The sequence below is a fragment of the Pseudophryne corroboree genome, chromosome 3 (genome assembly GCF_028390025.1).
Source record: "Pseudophryne corroboree isolate aPseCor3 chromosome 3, aPseCor3.hap2, whole genome shotgun sequence".
Classification (NCBI taxonomy): Eukaryota; Metazoa; Chordata; class Amphibia; order Anura; family Myobatrachidae; genus Pseudophryne; species Pseudophryne corroboree.
Window position 1 is genome coordinate 135,835,938 of NC_086446.1, and position 16,006 is coordinate 135,851,943.

The 16,006-nt window shown below is 48.6% G+C and overlaps 1 non-coding gene across 1 annotated transcript; it reads right to left on the bottom strand.

Annotated features, from left to right (window-relative positions):
- Nucleotides 1-4,200: 4,200 nt before the first annotated feature.
- Nucleotides 4,201-4,366, bottom strand: LOC134898898 (U1 spliceosomal RNA). Its single transcript, XR_010172585.1, has one exon. It is a non-coding gene; the product is annotated as a U1 spliceosomal RNA (small nuclear RNA).
- Nucleotides 4,367-16,006: the final 11,640 nt, after the last annotated feature.

Consider the following 16,006-nt stretch of genomic DNA (forward strand, 5'->3'; position numbering starts at 1 on the left):
GACTACGCTTTGTATCACCGCTTTCCATAAGAGGCACACAGCTGACAACCTCTTACGGAAACTGAGGAACATCATCGCAGAATGGCTTACCCCAATTGGACTCTCCTGGGGATTTGTGACATCGGACAATGCCACCAATATTGTGCGTGCATTACATCTGGGCAAATTCCAGCACGTCCCATGTTTTGCACATACATTGAATTTGGTGGTGCAGAATTATTTAAAAAAACGACTGTGGCGTGCAAGAGATGCTGTCGGTGGCCCGAAGAATTGCGGGCCACTTTCTGCATTCAGCCACCGCGTGCCGAAGACTGGAGCACCACCAAACATTCCTGAACCTGCCCTGCCATCCTCTGAAGCAAGAGGTGGTAACGAGGTGGAATTCAACCCTCTATATGCTTCAGAGGATGGAGGAGCAGCAAAAGGCCATTCAAGCCTATACATCTACCCACGATATAGACAAAGGAGGGGGAATGCACCTGACTCAAGCGCAGTGGAGAATGATTTCAACGTTGTGTAAGGTTCTGCAACCCTTTGAACTTGCCACACGTGAAGTCAGTTCAGACACTGCCAGCCTGAGTCAGGTCATTCCCCTCATCAGGCTTTTGCAGAAGAAGCTGGAGACATTGAAGGAGGAGCTAAAACAGAGCGATTCCGCTAGGCATGTGGGACTTGTGGATGGAGCCCTTAATTCGCTTAACCAGGATTCAATCTGTTGAAATCAGAGCAATACATTTTGGCCACCGTGCTCGATCCTAGATTTAAAACCTACATTGTAGCTCTCTTTCCGGCAGACACAAGTCTGCAGAGGTTCAAAGACCTGCTGGTGAGAAAATGGTCAAGTCAAGCGGAACGTGACCCGTCAACAGCTCCTCCTTCACATTCTCCCGCAACTGGGGGTGCAAGGAAAAGGCTAAGAATTCCGAGCCCACCCACTGGCGGTGATGCAGGGAAGTTTGGAGTGAGTGCTGACATCTGGTCCGGACTGAAGGACCTGGCAACGATTACTGACATGTCGTCTACTGTCACTACATATGATTCTGTCACCTTTGAAAGAATGGTGGAGGATTATATGAGTGACCGCATCCAGGTAGGCACGTCAGACAGTCCGTATGTATACTGGCAGGAAAAAGAGGCAATTTGGAGGCCCTTGCACAAACTGGCTTTATTCTACCTAAGTTGCCCTCCCTCCAGTGTGTACTCCAGAAGAGTGTTTAGTGCAGCCGCTCACCTTGTCAGCAATCGGCGTACGAGGTTACTTCCAGAAAATGTGGAGAAGATGATGATCATCAAAATGAATTATAATCAATTCCTCCGTGGAGACATTTACCAGCAATTGCCTCCAGAAAGTACACAGGGATCTGAGATGGTGGATTCCAGTGGGGACGAATTAATAATATGTGAGGGGGGCGATGTACACAGTGAAAGGGGTGAGGAATCGGAGGATGATGAGGTGGACATCTTGCCTCTGTAGAGCCAGTTTGTGCAAGGAGAGATTGATTGCTTCTTTTTTGGTGGGGGCCCAAACCAACCAGTCATTTCAGTCAGCCGTGTGGCAGACCCTGTTGCTGAAATGATGGGTTCGTCAATGTTTTTCTTTTCAATCTAAGCCCCTGCAGTTTTCTGTAAGAATCTGCTTCGCTATGATGATCAACAAGTCACAAGGGCAAACACTCAGGGCTGGAGGCGTAGATCTTAGGACCAGCTGCTACAAGCATGGCAAAGGTGTCACTATCATTGGTGACACCCAGAGAGGCAGCGAGGGAGATTGTAATGCAGTGCGCGCAGATAAGCAGCGCAATGGTAAAAAGGAGGCATGGTCTCATAGGTAGGGGTGTGGCCTGTTTTCCTGAATCTCCATTTTGTTGCTCCGGGTATCCCGGGGGTTGAGTGCTGCACCCGGGGACTAGTGTGTGAGTGGTGCTGGCTCCTGCACAGTGACAGAAACTGGGTGTTGCACGTAATGTTACAGTGAAACACCCATATTCTGTCACTGAAGAGGAGCCGGCACTTTGGTGTCACCCCCCTTGGCGGGTGACACTCGGGTGTGGGCCGCAACCCCGTTGTGATGCCACTGACCCATGGGAAGCTTTACGTGGCTTACCCATGTGTTAGTAGCCCCAAGCATCTTTTGTGTTAGTCCCTGAAGAAAAACTTCAAATATTTACAAATACATTTTGTAATCAATGGGCCTAATTCAGTAAGGATTGCAAATTCTGCTAAGTAACAGAATTTGCAATCCTTTGGTTCGCATGCTGGGGCCACCCAGCATGCCGCCTCCCTTCTTGACCACGCTGAAATTGCAGTCTCAGTGCAGTTCAGCGTGATCATAAAAAATGGGTCAGCCTCCTGTTGGTGCAGACTGTATGTGTGCGCAGGAAGCCGCCACCATTTTTGTGATCGCAGCTGCTGCATGTGATGTCATGCAGCAGCTCTGACCACGCCTCCTGTTTCTCCGATGCCGACCCCATTTTGTAGCCCTGCCCATGCACCGCTCCATCTCCGACTTGGAAATGGATTGTTGCTGACCCCCCCCCCCCAGCACCAATTGACAGTCAGAAGCGATCGCATTATCTGCGGGGTGCCGCAGAAAATGCAGGCGCATGCGTATGCTCTTAGCAATTTTTGCAGTTGGATTGCTTATTGCGATTGCAATCCAACCTGAATCAGGCTCTATTACCTATCACAATGCACTGCGGGTAGTACAAAATGGGGTTAATATAAGAGAAAACCCCCCCAGAGCTGTGCTCCTTAACTGTCCCTGGTGGCTAGTGGAGCGGCTGCCCAGTAATCAGTGTCCACGCTAGTGCGCACATGGCCCACCCCCTACAGCCACGCTGGATCACGGTATAGTGTGGGCACAGAAGTCCCTTACCTCCCTTTCATCAGCGGCCTCGTGATCCCGGAGGGCGGTGTGTGTGTGACTGACCTTAGGAAGAAACCGGAGCCTCCGCTGCAGTGACCCAGCAACCAGGGCACGGGAGTATACTGCGCCACTGGGAGTGATGGAGCTGCAGTAAAGATGTCTATTAGACCTAACCTGCTGCAGCCCTTGTAGATTCTTATAAAAAAAGTTCTTCTTTTCTTGTCAAAATTAATAGCTAAGAATAGGCTGCCTGAGGCAGCCCCCTGTTAAGTGGCCTGCTACTGAAGGCACCAACTACAAACTGAGCTCCCTGTTCATGGAAGCGAGGTTATAGAGCAGGGGGCGCTGAGCATCTTGGGAACAGTCAAAAGCTTTGAGCCTGTTGGTGCCTCAGATCAAGATCCTACTCTACACCCCAATGTGAATCCTTGTGGAGTCCAGTGTACCCCACAGAAGAAATTAATGTGTCACACCCATTGGCAGCAACATTAGAATAGCTGCTGATGGGCACAATTGAGAAAGGAAGGGGGGAAAACATTTGAATCCAGCACATATATGTAATTTGAATATGTAATGTGTACCTTCCTACTTTAAAATGTAATGGATGAACCTCACCCTGTGAGAACTATCTTCATGATCAAGAGATCTCATACGCAAGAAAAGCATGTGTTGGGATAGGGCTGTGGAGGGCGGCTGCTCGAGCACACCCCCGTCAAGTTAAGGAGATTCAACTGAGGAAGCACAAGGGAACTCTTGTCTGGGGACAACAACTGCAGGGAGACCACATCTTTTCAGATGAAAATGAGAGGGCGGAAGGCTGCCTAATACTGAAGCACCCTCAAACATCAAACCATATGCAACAACTAGTACAAGCATTCCTGGGGAAAGGTCTGCAGCAGACGGATTTGCATACGGTGATGTCATCCAAGCAGTGGGCCAAAGTTGGCTGGAACCCTCATCTGCATATGAAAAGAGAAAAGGGGCGCTTGGATGACCCCTAGTTCGCATTGAACACCCCCCACCCTCCTTTGGTGTGGGGCTCATGTTGGCCATGCCCCAGCCCCTGAAGCATTCAAGCTGATTTCTTGCTGCAGCTGGGCACTGTAACAGCTCCAGAGCTGCTCTGTAAGGCAAATAAAAGGGTGTGGGCCCTGCAACACCACCTGTAGTTCGCATTGTGCGTTGGAAGGCACAAAGTAAGCAGACGGGAGAAGTCAGGATAGTGCGCAAGGGCATAGAAGGGAGGGGCTCAAGAAAAGAGAAGTGGAAACAGACAGCAAACTAGGCTGGAGAGAGACCTGAGACAATGAGATCTAAATTATACCAGAGCCAACCAGGGGAAAGCACAAATGCAGTCCCCCCCCCTACCACAAATTATGCAGTCGAGATTCCCACATTTGGGGAAATCACAGAGGTCAGCATACCCAGAATGCAATGAATGAACCTCACCCTGGGAAAACAATCTTCATGACCATGGTATCACCTAAGCAAAATAAGTATGATTTGAGATAGGGCTGGGGAGGGCCGCTGCTCAGGCACACCTCCGTCAAGTAAAGGAGATTCAACTGAGGCAGCACAAGGGAACTCTCATCTGGGGACAACAACTGCAGGGAGAACACATTTTCAGACGAATGTGTGAGGGCAGAAGGCTGCCTAATACTGAAGCACCCCCCAAACAACAAACCAAATGCAACAACTAGTGCAAGCATTCCTGGGGGAAGGCCTGCAGCAGATGGATTCGCATATGGTGATGTCATCCAAGCAATGGGTATAGTTGGCTGCAACCCTCGTCTGCATATGAAAAGAGAAAATGGTCACGCAGGGCATGGCGGCCTTTGTGGGGTTGCGCTTGGATGACCCCTAGATCGCTTTATACACCCCCATCAGTGTGGGGCTCATGTTGGCCATGCCCCAGCCCCTGAAGCATTCAAGCTGATTTCTTGCAGCAGCTGGACCCAGTAACAGCTCCAGAGTTGCTCTACAAGACAAGCAAAAGGGTGTGAGCCATGCAGCACCACCTGTAGTTTGCATACACACATATATAGGACATCATCTCTTATATGCCCCAGGGGCAATAAAATAATATCCTTATCTAGGGTATCCGTCCATGCCGCTACAGCACTACACATACACACCCAGGCCGACGCAATTGCCGGTCTGAGTAAGGTACCTGAATGTGTATAAATGGACTTCAGGGTAATCTCCTGTTTGCGGTCAGCAGACTCTTTGAGGGTAGCCGTATCCTGGGACGGGAGGGCTAACTTCTTGGATAAGCGTGTTAATGCTTTGTCCACCCAAGGGGAGGATTCCCATCGTAACCTATCCGTTGATGGGAAAGGATACGCCATAAGAATCCTTTTGGAAATCTGCAGGAGATTCCCAAGCTTTTTCACATAACTCGTTCAGCTCGTGTGAGGGGAAAAGGTTACCTCAGGCTTCTTTCCCTTGTACATATGTACCCTCTTGTCAGGGATAGGGGGCTCCTCTGTGATGTGCAAAACATCTTTTATTGCCATAATCATATATCAAATGTATTTTGCCAATTTTGGCTGTAACTTTGCATCATCGTAATCGACACTGGAGTCAGAATCCGTGCCGGTATCTGTGTCAACAATCTGGATAGTGGGCACTTATGAGACCCTGACAGTCCCTGCGACATAGGATCAGGCATGGGTTGAGACCCTGACTGTCCCAAATCTTCAGCCTTGTCTAATCTTTTGTGCAATGAGTTTACACTAGCAATTAAAACATTCCACATATCCATCCAATCAGGTGTCGACGGAGACACCACATTCATTTGCTCCCGCTCCTCTCTAATATAGCCTTCTTCCTCAGACATGTCGACACACGCGTACCGACACACCACACACACAGGGAATGCTTTTACTGAAGACATTTCCCCCACAAGGCCCTTTGGCAGAGCTGGCCCTAACCAATATGATGCCCTAGGCAAGATTTTGCCTGGTGCCCCCTAGCGCCACCGCTGGTTCCGCCTCTGACCTTGCACCTCTTTCCCAGCACCATCAAACCTCACCCATAACAGTACTTATTTTGGTGTTTGTACCCCCTATATTCTAAACAGGAACAGTTCGCACATTTGGCGCACAGTCCAAAAAGGGGTGTGTTTTTGCTGGCAATGGGCATGTCCACACAATAGTACCCCCAATTAAAATTCCGCCACACAGTACTGCAATTTTATTCACATTTGATCACGTGATAGTGTCCATAATTCACATTACATCCCACAGTAGTATCACTTTACCTTATAAACGTTACTTCGTACAGTAGTGCTCCTTATTCACATTACATCACACTGAATTGCTCCTTATTTACATTACACCACACCCTATTGCTCTTTATTCACATTAGACAACACAGTAAATGCCCTTTCTATACGCAACGCTACATATTAGAGCACCTTATACACATAATGCCACACATTAGTAATGCATTTATACACATAATTCCACACAGTAATGCCCCTTACACATATGAGACACATCATTAATGTCCTTATAAACATAATGCGTCTTACACATTATGACAACCTTTATTAATGCCCTTTTACACATAATGGCCCTCATTCCGAGTTGTTAGCTCGCAAGCTGCTTTTAGCAGCATTGCACACGCTAAGCCGCCGACTACTGGGAGTGAATCTTAGCTTATCAAAATTGCGAACGAAAGATTAGCAGAATTGCGAATAGACACTTCTTAGCAGTTTCTGAGTAGCTCCAGACTTACTCGACAACTGTGATCAGTTCAGTCAGTTTCGTTCCTGGTTTGACGTCACAAACACACCCAGCGTTCGCCCAGACACTCCCCCGTTTCTTCAGACACTCCCGCGTTTTACCCAGAAACGGCAGCGTTTTTTCACACACACCCATAAAACGGCCAGTATCCGCCCAGAAACACCCACTTCCTGTCAATCACACTACGATCAGCAGAACAAAGAAAAAACCTCGTAATGCCGTGAGTAAAATACCTAACTGCATAGCAAATTTACTTTGCGCAGTCGCAGAGCGAACATTGCGCATGCGCAATTAGCGGAAAATCGCTGCGATGCGAAGAAAATTACAGAGCGAACAACTCGGAATGACCACCCTTGCGCATGCGCAATTAGCGGAAAATCGCTGCGATGCGAAGAAAATTACCGAGCGAACAACTCGGAATGACCACCCTTGCGCATGCGCAATTAGCGGAAAATCGCTGCGATGCGAAGAAAATTACCGAGCGAACAACTCGGAATGACCACCAATGTCCCTTACACATATGCCGCACATTATTAATGCCCTTATACACATAATGACACACATAGTGCCCCTTACACATATGTTGCACATTATTAATGCATTTTTACATGACACACATAATGCTCCTTACTCATATTCCGAACACTACTGCACAATCAACCCACTCACATGCACACAGCACTCACACTGCCACTAACACTGTGACCTCTGCCTCTGCTTGGATACAGATGTGTCCTCATAAATCTTGCCTCAATGCTAACGTTGGGGCACCTTTTTTTTATTAAAATGCATCTTATTTGCATTGCTATGTTGTTAGGATGCACACGCAGCTTCTGCTGATTAAAATGATATGCAGCACGCCTATATACTGTGTGAGACTGTGGCTGTATCTGCATATGAAATGCTACACACAGAATATAGGCATGCCGCATATCATTTTAATCAGCAGAAGTTGCTGATGCCCCTAGGCATATCAAATGCCCTAGGCAATTGCCTAGTTTGCCTATGCCTATGGCCGGCTCTGCCCTTTGGAGAGACAGAGAGAGAGTATGCCAGCACATACCCCAGCGCTATATAACCCAGGAATAGCACAGTAACTTAATGTTTGCACAGTAGCGCTGCTGTATGTAATTTGCGCCAAATTATGTGCCCCCCCCTCTCTTTTCAACCCTCTTGTCTACCGTGGTATAAGCAGGGGAGAGTCCGGGGAGCTTCCTCTCAGCTGTGCTGTGGAGAAAAAATGGCACTGGTGAGTGCTGAGGGAGAAGCCCCGCCCCCTCGGCGGCGGGCTTCTGTCCCGCTTAAACTGTACAATTGGCGGCGGCTCATACATATATACAGTGCCCAGCTGTATATATGTTATATTTCTGCCAAAAAGAGGTTTATATTGCAGCCCAGGGCGCCCCCCCTGCGCCCTGCACCCTTACAGTGACCGGAGTATGTGAGGTGTATGGGAGCAATGGCGCACAGCTGCAGTGCTGTGCGTTACCTCAATGAAGATCATGAAGTCCTCTGCCGCCTCTGAAGTCTTCTTTTCTTCTCATACTCACCCGGCTTCTATCTTCCGGCTCTGCGAGGGGGACGGCAGCGCGGCTCTGGGACGGACGGCGAGGGTGAGATCCTGCGTACCAATCCCTTTGGAGCTAATCCCTTTGGAGCTAATGGTGTCCAGTAGCTTAAGAAGCAGGACCTTGCAACTCGGAGAGTAGGGCTGCTTCTCTCCCCTCAGTCCCTCGATGCAGGGAGTCTGTTGCCAGCAGTGCTCCCTGAAAATTAAAAACCTAACAAAATACTTTGTCAGAAAGCTCAGGAGAGCTCCTGAAAAGCACCCAGTCTCCACTGGGCACAGTATCAAACTGAGGTATGGAGGAGGGGCATAGAGGGAGGAGCCAGTGCACACCCAGAACTAAAGTCTTTCTTAAAGTGCCCATGTCTCCTGCGGAGCCGTCTATCCCCATGGTCCTTACGGAGTCCCCAGCATCCTCTAGGACGTTAGAGAAAATAGGATTTTAATACCTACCGGTAAATCCTTTTCTCTTAGTCCGTAGAGGATGCTGGGCACCCGTCCCAGTGCGTACTGTGTCTGCAGTTATTAAATGGCCCTTAACTCCAGAACATTTATGTGGAGACAACTTTCCCGACTTGACCATCTTCCTTGGACGTTTTCCCCCTGTGTGACTGCTCCCCAGCCTCGGAGGGTTGCATCCATGGTCCCTAGGATCCAGTCCTGGATCCCGAACCTTCGCCCCTCTAGGAGGTGAGAACTGTGCAGCCACCAATGGAGTGAGATTCTGGTCTTGGAAGACAGGATTATCCTCCGGTGCGTGTGTAGGTGGGATCCGGACCACTTGTCCAACAGGTCCCACTGGAACACTCTGGCATGGAACCAGCCAAACTGAATGGGCTCGTAGGCCGCAACCATCTTACCCAGCAACCAAATGCATTGATGGATTAACACTCTTGCTGGTTTCAGAATTTGTTTGACCAGACTCTGGATCTCCAGAGCCTTTCCACTGGAAGAAAACCTCTTCTGTGTCCAGTATCACTCCCAAAAACAACAACCGCGTCATTGGGACCAACTGCGATTTTGGCAAGTTTAGGAGCCAACTATGTTGTTGAAGAACTGTCAGGGAGAGTGCAATGTTTCGCACTAACTGGTCCCTGGATTTCGCCTTTATCAAAATATCATCCAAGTACGGGATAATTGTTACTCCTTGCTTGCGATCACCCTGGTGAAAATCCTCGGAGCCGTGGACAGACCAAACGGCAATGTCTGAAATTGGTAATGACAATACTGAATTGCAAACCTCAGGTAGCTTGATGCAGAGGCTAAATGGGAACATGTAAGTAGGCATCCTTTATGTCTACCAAAACCATGAAATCTCCTTCCTCCGGACTGGAGATCACTGCACTGAGAGATTCCATCTTGAAATTTAATTTCCTTAGGTAGAAATTGAGGTATTTCAGATTTCAGATTGGTCTGACTGAGCTGTCCGGCTTAGGGACCACGGAGAGGCTTGAATAAAAACCTTCTCCCTGCTGACTAAAGCCGATTTGAACAATCGGTCAGGGGGAACGTCTTGAAACCCCAGTTTGTACCCTTGGGACACTATTTGTAAAACACACGAGTCCAGGTCCGAATGAATCCAGAACTGACTGAAGAGTTTTAGACGTGCCCCCACTGGTGCGGGCTCCTGCAAGAGAGCCCAAGCGTCATGCGGTGGATTTGGCAGAAGCAGAGGATGATCTCTGCTCCTGCGATCTTGAAGAGGATGCAGACCTCTTCCCTCTTCTCCTTCCTCTACCTGCAAAGAAAGGGGAATCTTAACTTCTTGCATATCTATTGGGCCGAAATGACTGCATCAGATAATGATGCGTCTTCATCCGTTGGGAGGGAACATAGGGCAAGAAGGTTGACTTACCTGCGGGAGCTGCCGAGATCAAATTAACTAGGCAGTCACCAAACAACGCTTCACCTTCATAGGGAAGAGACTCCCTTTCTTCTTGGAGTCAGCATCAGCATTCTCTTGTTGAATCCACAATGCCCTCCTATCCGAGACTGCCATGAAATTGGCCCGTGAACTCAAGAGTCCTATATCCCTTGCAGTCTCACGTAAGTATGCTGCAGTGTCCTTGATATGATACAACGTAAGGAGTATCCCATCTCTCCAAGGTATCTATATCGGATGACAAGGTATTCGACCAATTCTTGAATACTACTACTCACCCATGCACATGTAATGGCAGGTCTAAGTAATGTACCCTTGGTTACATAACTAGAAATAATGTAGCTTCCTGCATACGATCCGCTGGATTTGTGACAGGGCCCCGTGCAGAACAGGGGGTGACTCCCACTTTATTCTGTCCGCGGCGGGAAATGAATAAACAACCAGAATCCTTTTGGGGATTTGAAACCATCTTGTCGAGCTGGCCCAGACTTTCTCAAACAGAGATGGAGGAACGTTACATCAGCTTTCATTATATATCTATATATACATACATATAGACCCCTTTGTCAGGAACAGCAGGGTCTTCAGTAATTTTAATATGTCCTTAATATCCACAATCATGTACTGAATGCTCCTTGCCAATATTGGATCTAATCAGGAAACATTATGGTCGACATAGGAATCAGTATCCGTGTCAGTATCAGTGTGTAGTAACTGGGCAAAATAACATTTTTGCGACCCCGCGGGGCCTGAGGGAAAAGAAACATAGCCATGAACATCACATCTATTCTCTACGTCTGTGTCTGGGACACAGATTTATCCAACCTTACTCTGATATTACTGAAACTTTTACCCAGTCAGTTATTGGTGGTGCCAACAGGGCCACCATCATATGTCTGCATTCCTAATATAGTTTCCTCTTGGGAAAAACATTCAGCCACCGACATGTTGACACACATGTACCAAGTACCCACAGACACATCGGCTTATGGGGGACAGACCGTCAGTAAATCTGTCAGAGGGACACAGAGGATTTTTCAGCTCACAATCCAGCGCCAAAAGTACACAGTCTGGGAAATAATAAACTCTATAGTGATAGACTTGTAATGCTCTAAAGATGTTCTGGTGAGGTGAGGAAGAAGCCCCGCTACTGTAATGGCGCATATCTGTCCCGCTCAGAAATAATTAATTACGCTAGCGGGGTAAGGACAGTGCCCAGGCACTAATGTCCACTTTTTCCAGCCTTTTGTGAGGAATTTATGCTGCCCAGGGCGCCCCCCCCGTGCCCTGCACCCTGCAGTGCCTGTGTTTGTGTGGGAGCATGGCGCGCAGCGTTCCGCTCGCTGCTCGGTACCTCAGAATGCCATCACTGGAGAAGAAGTTCACACCCTTTGAAAGTCTTAAAGTGCCCATGTCTCCTGCGGATCCCGTCTATACCCCATGGTTCTTAATGTGACCCCAGCATCATCTGTCTTCTGGCTCTGTAAGGGGGTGACGGCAGGCTGCGGGAGTGTGCATCTAGGCGTACCTAGCGAGCAGCACCCTCAGGAGCTAATGGTATCCTGTCAGCCTGAAGCAGAGCCATTGAACTCACTAGAAGTTGGTCATACTTCTCTCCCCTAAGTCCCACGAAGCAGGGAGACTGTTGCCAGCAGCCTCCCTGAAAATAAAAAAAACTAACAAGTCTTTTCAGAGAAACTCAGTAGAGCTCCCCTGTAGTGCATCCAGTATCACTGCGCACAATACTAAAACTGGAGTCTGGAGGAGGGGCATAGAGGGAGGAGACAGTTCACACCCTTTGAAAGTCTTAAAGTGCCCATGTCTCCTGCGGATCCCGTCTATACCCCATGGTTCTTAATGTGACCCCAGCATCATCTAGGACGTATGAGAAAACAAATAACGCACACATGAGGAGGAGAGAACTAAGGAAGCTATAAGGAGAAGAGGGGAGGGAGGGAGGGTTGAAAGGTAAGGTAGTAAAGGCATATTGGATAAACTACAACCTTATACATATTCATTAATGTACCAGTAGTTAGAAGTAGAAGAGCTCTAACAGAAACCACAAAGCTTATCTAAAGCCACACCACACTGGATATGCCCAATCTCATTTGATTTTTGAAGCAAAGCAGTATTGGACTTTGTTAATACATGGATGGGAGACTGCTTGGTAGTATCAGATTCTTTAGGTGTTTTTAAACTACCAACACCATTTTCTTGGTACATTTAATTTTTACATGTATTCTTTTATGTACCAGAAGTTAGAAGTAGAAGAGCTGTAATAAAAACCACCAGCTCATCTACAGCCACAGCACACTGGATTTGCCCAATCTCTCCTGATCATGGAAGCTGAGCAGTGTTGGTCCTGGTTTTAGTACTTGGATGGGAGACCACCAGGAAATACCAGGAGCTGTGTGTATTTTTACAATACTGACACCGTTCTCTTGATGCATTCCATTTTGAAACATTGGGGCAGATCTATTAAGCCTGGTGAACTGATAAAGTGCAAGGTGATAAAGTACAAGCCAGTCAGCTCCTAACTGTCATTTTTCAAACCCAGCCTGTGACATGGCAATTAGGAGCTGATTGGCTGGTACTTTATCACCATGCAAATTATCATTTCACCAGGTTTAATAAATCGTCCGCTTACTCATTTATGTACGAGTAGTTAGAAGTAGAAGAACTCTAACAGAAACCACTAAGCTCATCTACAGCCACACCACACTGTATATGCCCAATATCACCTGATTTTAGGCCTGGTTTGTTCTTGGATGTGAGACCACCTGGGAATACCAGGTGCTGTAGGTAGTTTTATACTACCAACACCGTTCTCTTGATGCATTCTATTTTGAAACTTATTCATTGATGTACCAGTAGTTAGAAGTAGAAGTTAGAAACAGCAAAAATCATCTACAGCCGCATCACACTGGATATGTCCAATCTCATCTGATGTTGGAAGCTAAGCAGTGTTGTGCCTGGTTAGTTTTTGGATTTCAGGTCCTGCCTTCTGGTTTGGCCACGGCACCTCGGAAATTCACCAAGGTCATGGCCGTGATGACGACCCTTCACCATCGGTGGACCAGGGAGGAATCTCTCCTCCCGATAAACATTCTGGAATTGCAGGCAGTGTTCAATTCATTGACACTGGCCCTGCCTCTAGTACAGAACAGGCCTGTTCAAGTACAATCGGACAACGCCACCACGGTAGTGTACACAAATCATCAAGGCGGCACTCGAAATTGCATAGCAAAGCTGGAAGTATCAAAAATCCTCAATTGGGTAGAACGTCATCTGCCAGCAATATCGGCAAGTGTTCATTCCCGGAGTCCTCAACTGGGAAGCGGATTTCCTCAGTCGTCAGGACGTTCACGCTGGAGAGTGGAGAGGCCGCAGCAGAAATGTCTGCACTGGTGTCAGTAGGTGACTGAGGCAGGGATGACTGGGAGATAGTGGGTGACTAAAGCATGTATGAGTGGGAGATAGTGGGTGACTGAGGCCGGGGTGACTGGGAGATAGTCAGTGACTAAGGCAGGGGTGATAGGGATATAGTGGATGACTGTGGCAGGGGTGACAGGGACAGTAGGAGACTGAGGCAGGAGTGACAGGGATAGTGGGTGACTGAGGCAGGGGTGATAGGGTGACAGTGGGTGACTGAGGCAGGGGTGACAGGGATAGTGGGTGACTGAGGCAGGGGTGATATGGAGATAGTGGTTGACTGAGGCAGGGGTGACAGAGATAGTGGGTGACTAAAGCAGTGGTGACTGGTATAGTGGGTGACTGAGGCAGGGGTCGCAGGTATAGTGGTTAACTGAGGCAGCGGTGACTGGGAGATAGTGGGTAACTGGGGCAGGGGTGACAGGGAAAGTGTGTGACTCAGGCAGGGGTGATAGGGAGATAGTGGGCAGCAGATCACTGCCTTGCTGACAGCAGCACATCCCTGCTTCACTGACAGCAGCACATCCCTGCCTCATTGACAGCAGCACATACCTGCCTCACTTATAGCAGCACATCCCTGCCTTACTGACAGCAGCAGATCACTGCCTCACTGACAGCAGCAGATCACTGCCTCACTGACAGCAGCAGATCACTGCTTCACTGACAGCAGCACATCCCTGCCTCACTGGCAGCAGCAGATCCCTGCCTCACTGGCAGCAGCAGATCCCTGCCTTACTGACAGCTGTATATAGGGCCTAATTCAGACCTGATCTCTGCTGTGCATATTCACACAACAGGAGATCAGGTCTGAAGTGTGTGTGTGTGTGCTGGTGCCGCAGTGCACCGGCACATGCCAGAGATGCGATCAGCATCTCTGCCCAGTGAGCGCCTCTGCCAACACATACTTATCTTGCATATGAGATCTCTTGATCATAAAGATAGTTCTCACAGGGTGAGGTTCATCCATTACATTTTAAAGTAGGAAGGTACAAATTACATATTCAAATTACATATATGTGCTGGATTCAAATGTTTTCCCCCCTTCCTTTCTCAATTGTGCCCATCAGCAGCTATTCTAATATTGCTGCCAATGGGTGTGACACATTCATTTCTTCTGTGGGGTACACTGGACTCCACAAGGATTCACATTGGGGTGTAGAGTAGGATCTTGATCTGAGGCACCAACAGGCTCAAAGCTTTTGACTGTTCCCAAGATGCTCAGCGCCCCCTGCTCTATAACCTCGCTTCCATGAACAGGGAGCTCAGTTTGTAGTTGGTGCCTTCAGTAGCAGGCCACTTAACAGGGGGCTGCCTCAGGCAGCCTATTCTTAGCTATTAATTTTGACAAGAAAAGAAGAACTTTTTTTATAAGAATCTACAAGGGCTGCAGCAGGCTAGGTCTAATAGACATCTTTACTGCAGCTCCATCACTCCCAGCGGCGCAGTATACTCCCGTGCCCTGGTTGCTGGGTCACTGCAGCGGAGGCTCCGGTTTCTTCCTAAGGTCAGTCACACACACACCGCCCTCCGGGATCACGAGGCCGCTGATGAAAGGGAGGTAAGGGGCTTCTGTGCCCACACTATACCGAGATCCAGCGTGGCTGTAGGGGGCGGGCCGTGTGCGCACTGGCGTGGACACTGATTACTGGGCAGCCGCTCCACTAGCCACCAGGGACAGTTAAGGAGCACAGCTCTGGGGGTTTTTCTCCTATATTAACCCCATTTTGTACTACCTGCAGTGCATTGTGATAGGTAATAGAGCCTGATTCAGGTTGGATTGTAATCGCAATAAGCAATCCAACTGCAAAAATTGCTAAGAGCATACGCATGCGCCTGCATTTTCTGTGGCACCCCGCAGATAATGCGATCACCTCTGACTGTCAATCGGTGCGGGGGGGGGGGGGGGTCAGCAACAATCCATTTCAAAGTCGGAGATGGAGCGGTGCAGGGGCAGGGCTACAAAATGGGGTCGGCAACGGAGAAACATGAGGCGTGGTCAGAGCGGCTGCATGACATCACATGCAGCCGCTGCGATCACAAAAATGGTGGCGGCTTCCTGCGCACACGTACAGTCTGCACCAACAGGAGGCTAACCCATTTTTTATGATCACGCTGAACTGCACTGAGACTGCAATTTCAGCGTGGTCAAGAAGGGAGGCGGCATGCTGGGTGGCCATGCCCTGTGATGGGTGGCCCCAGCATGCGAACCAAAGGATTGCAAATTCTGTTACTTAGCAGAATTTGCAATCCTTACTGAATTAGGCCCATTGATTACAAAATTGTAAACAATATTTGAAGTTTTTCTTCAGGGACTAACACAAAAGATGCTTGGGGCTACTAACACATGGGTAAGCCACGTAAAGCTTCCCATGGGTCAGTGGCATCACAACAGGGTTGCGGCACACACCCGAGTGTCACCCGCCAAGGGGGGTGACACCACAGTGCCGGCTCTTCTTCAGTGACAGAATATGGGTGTTTCACTGTGACATTACGTGCAACACCCAGTTTCT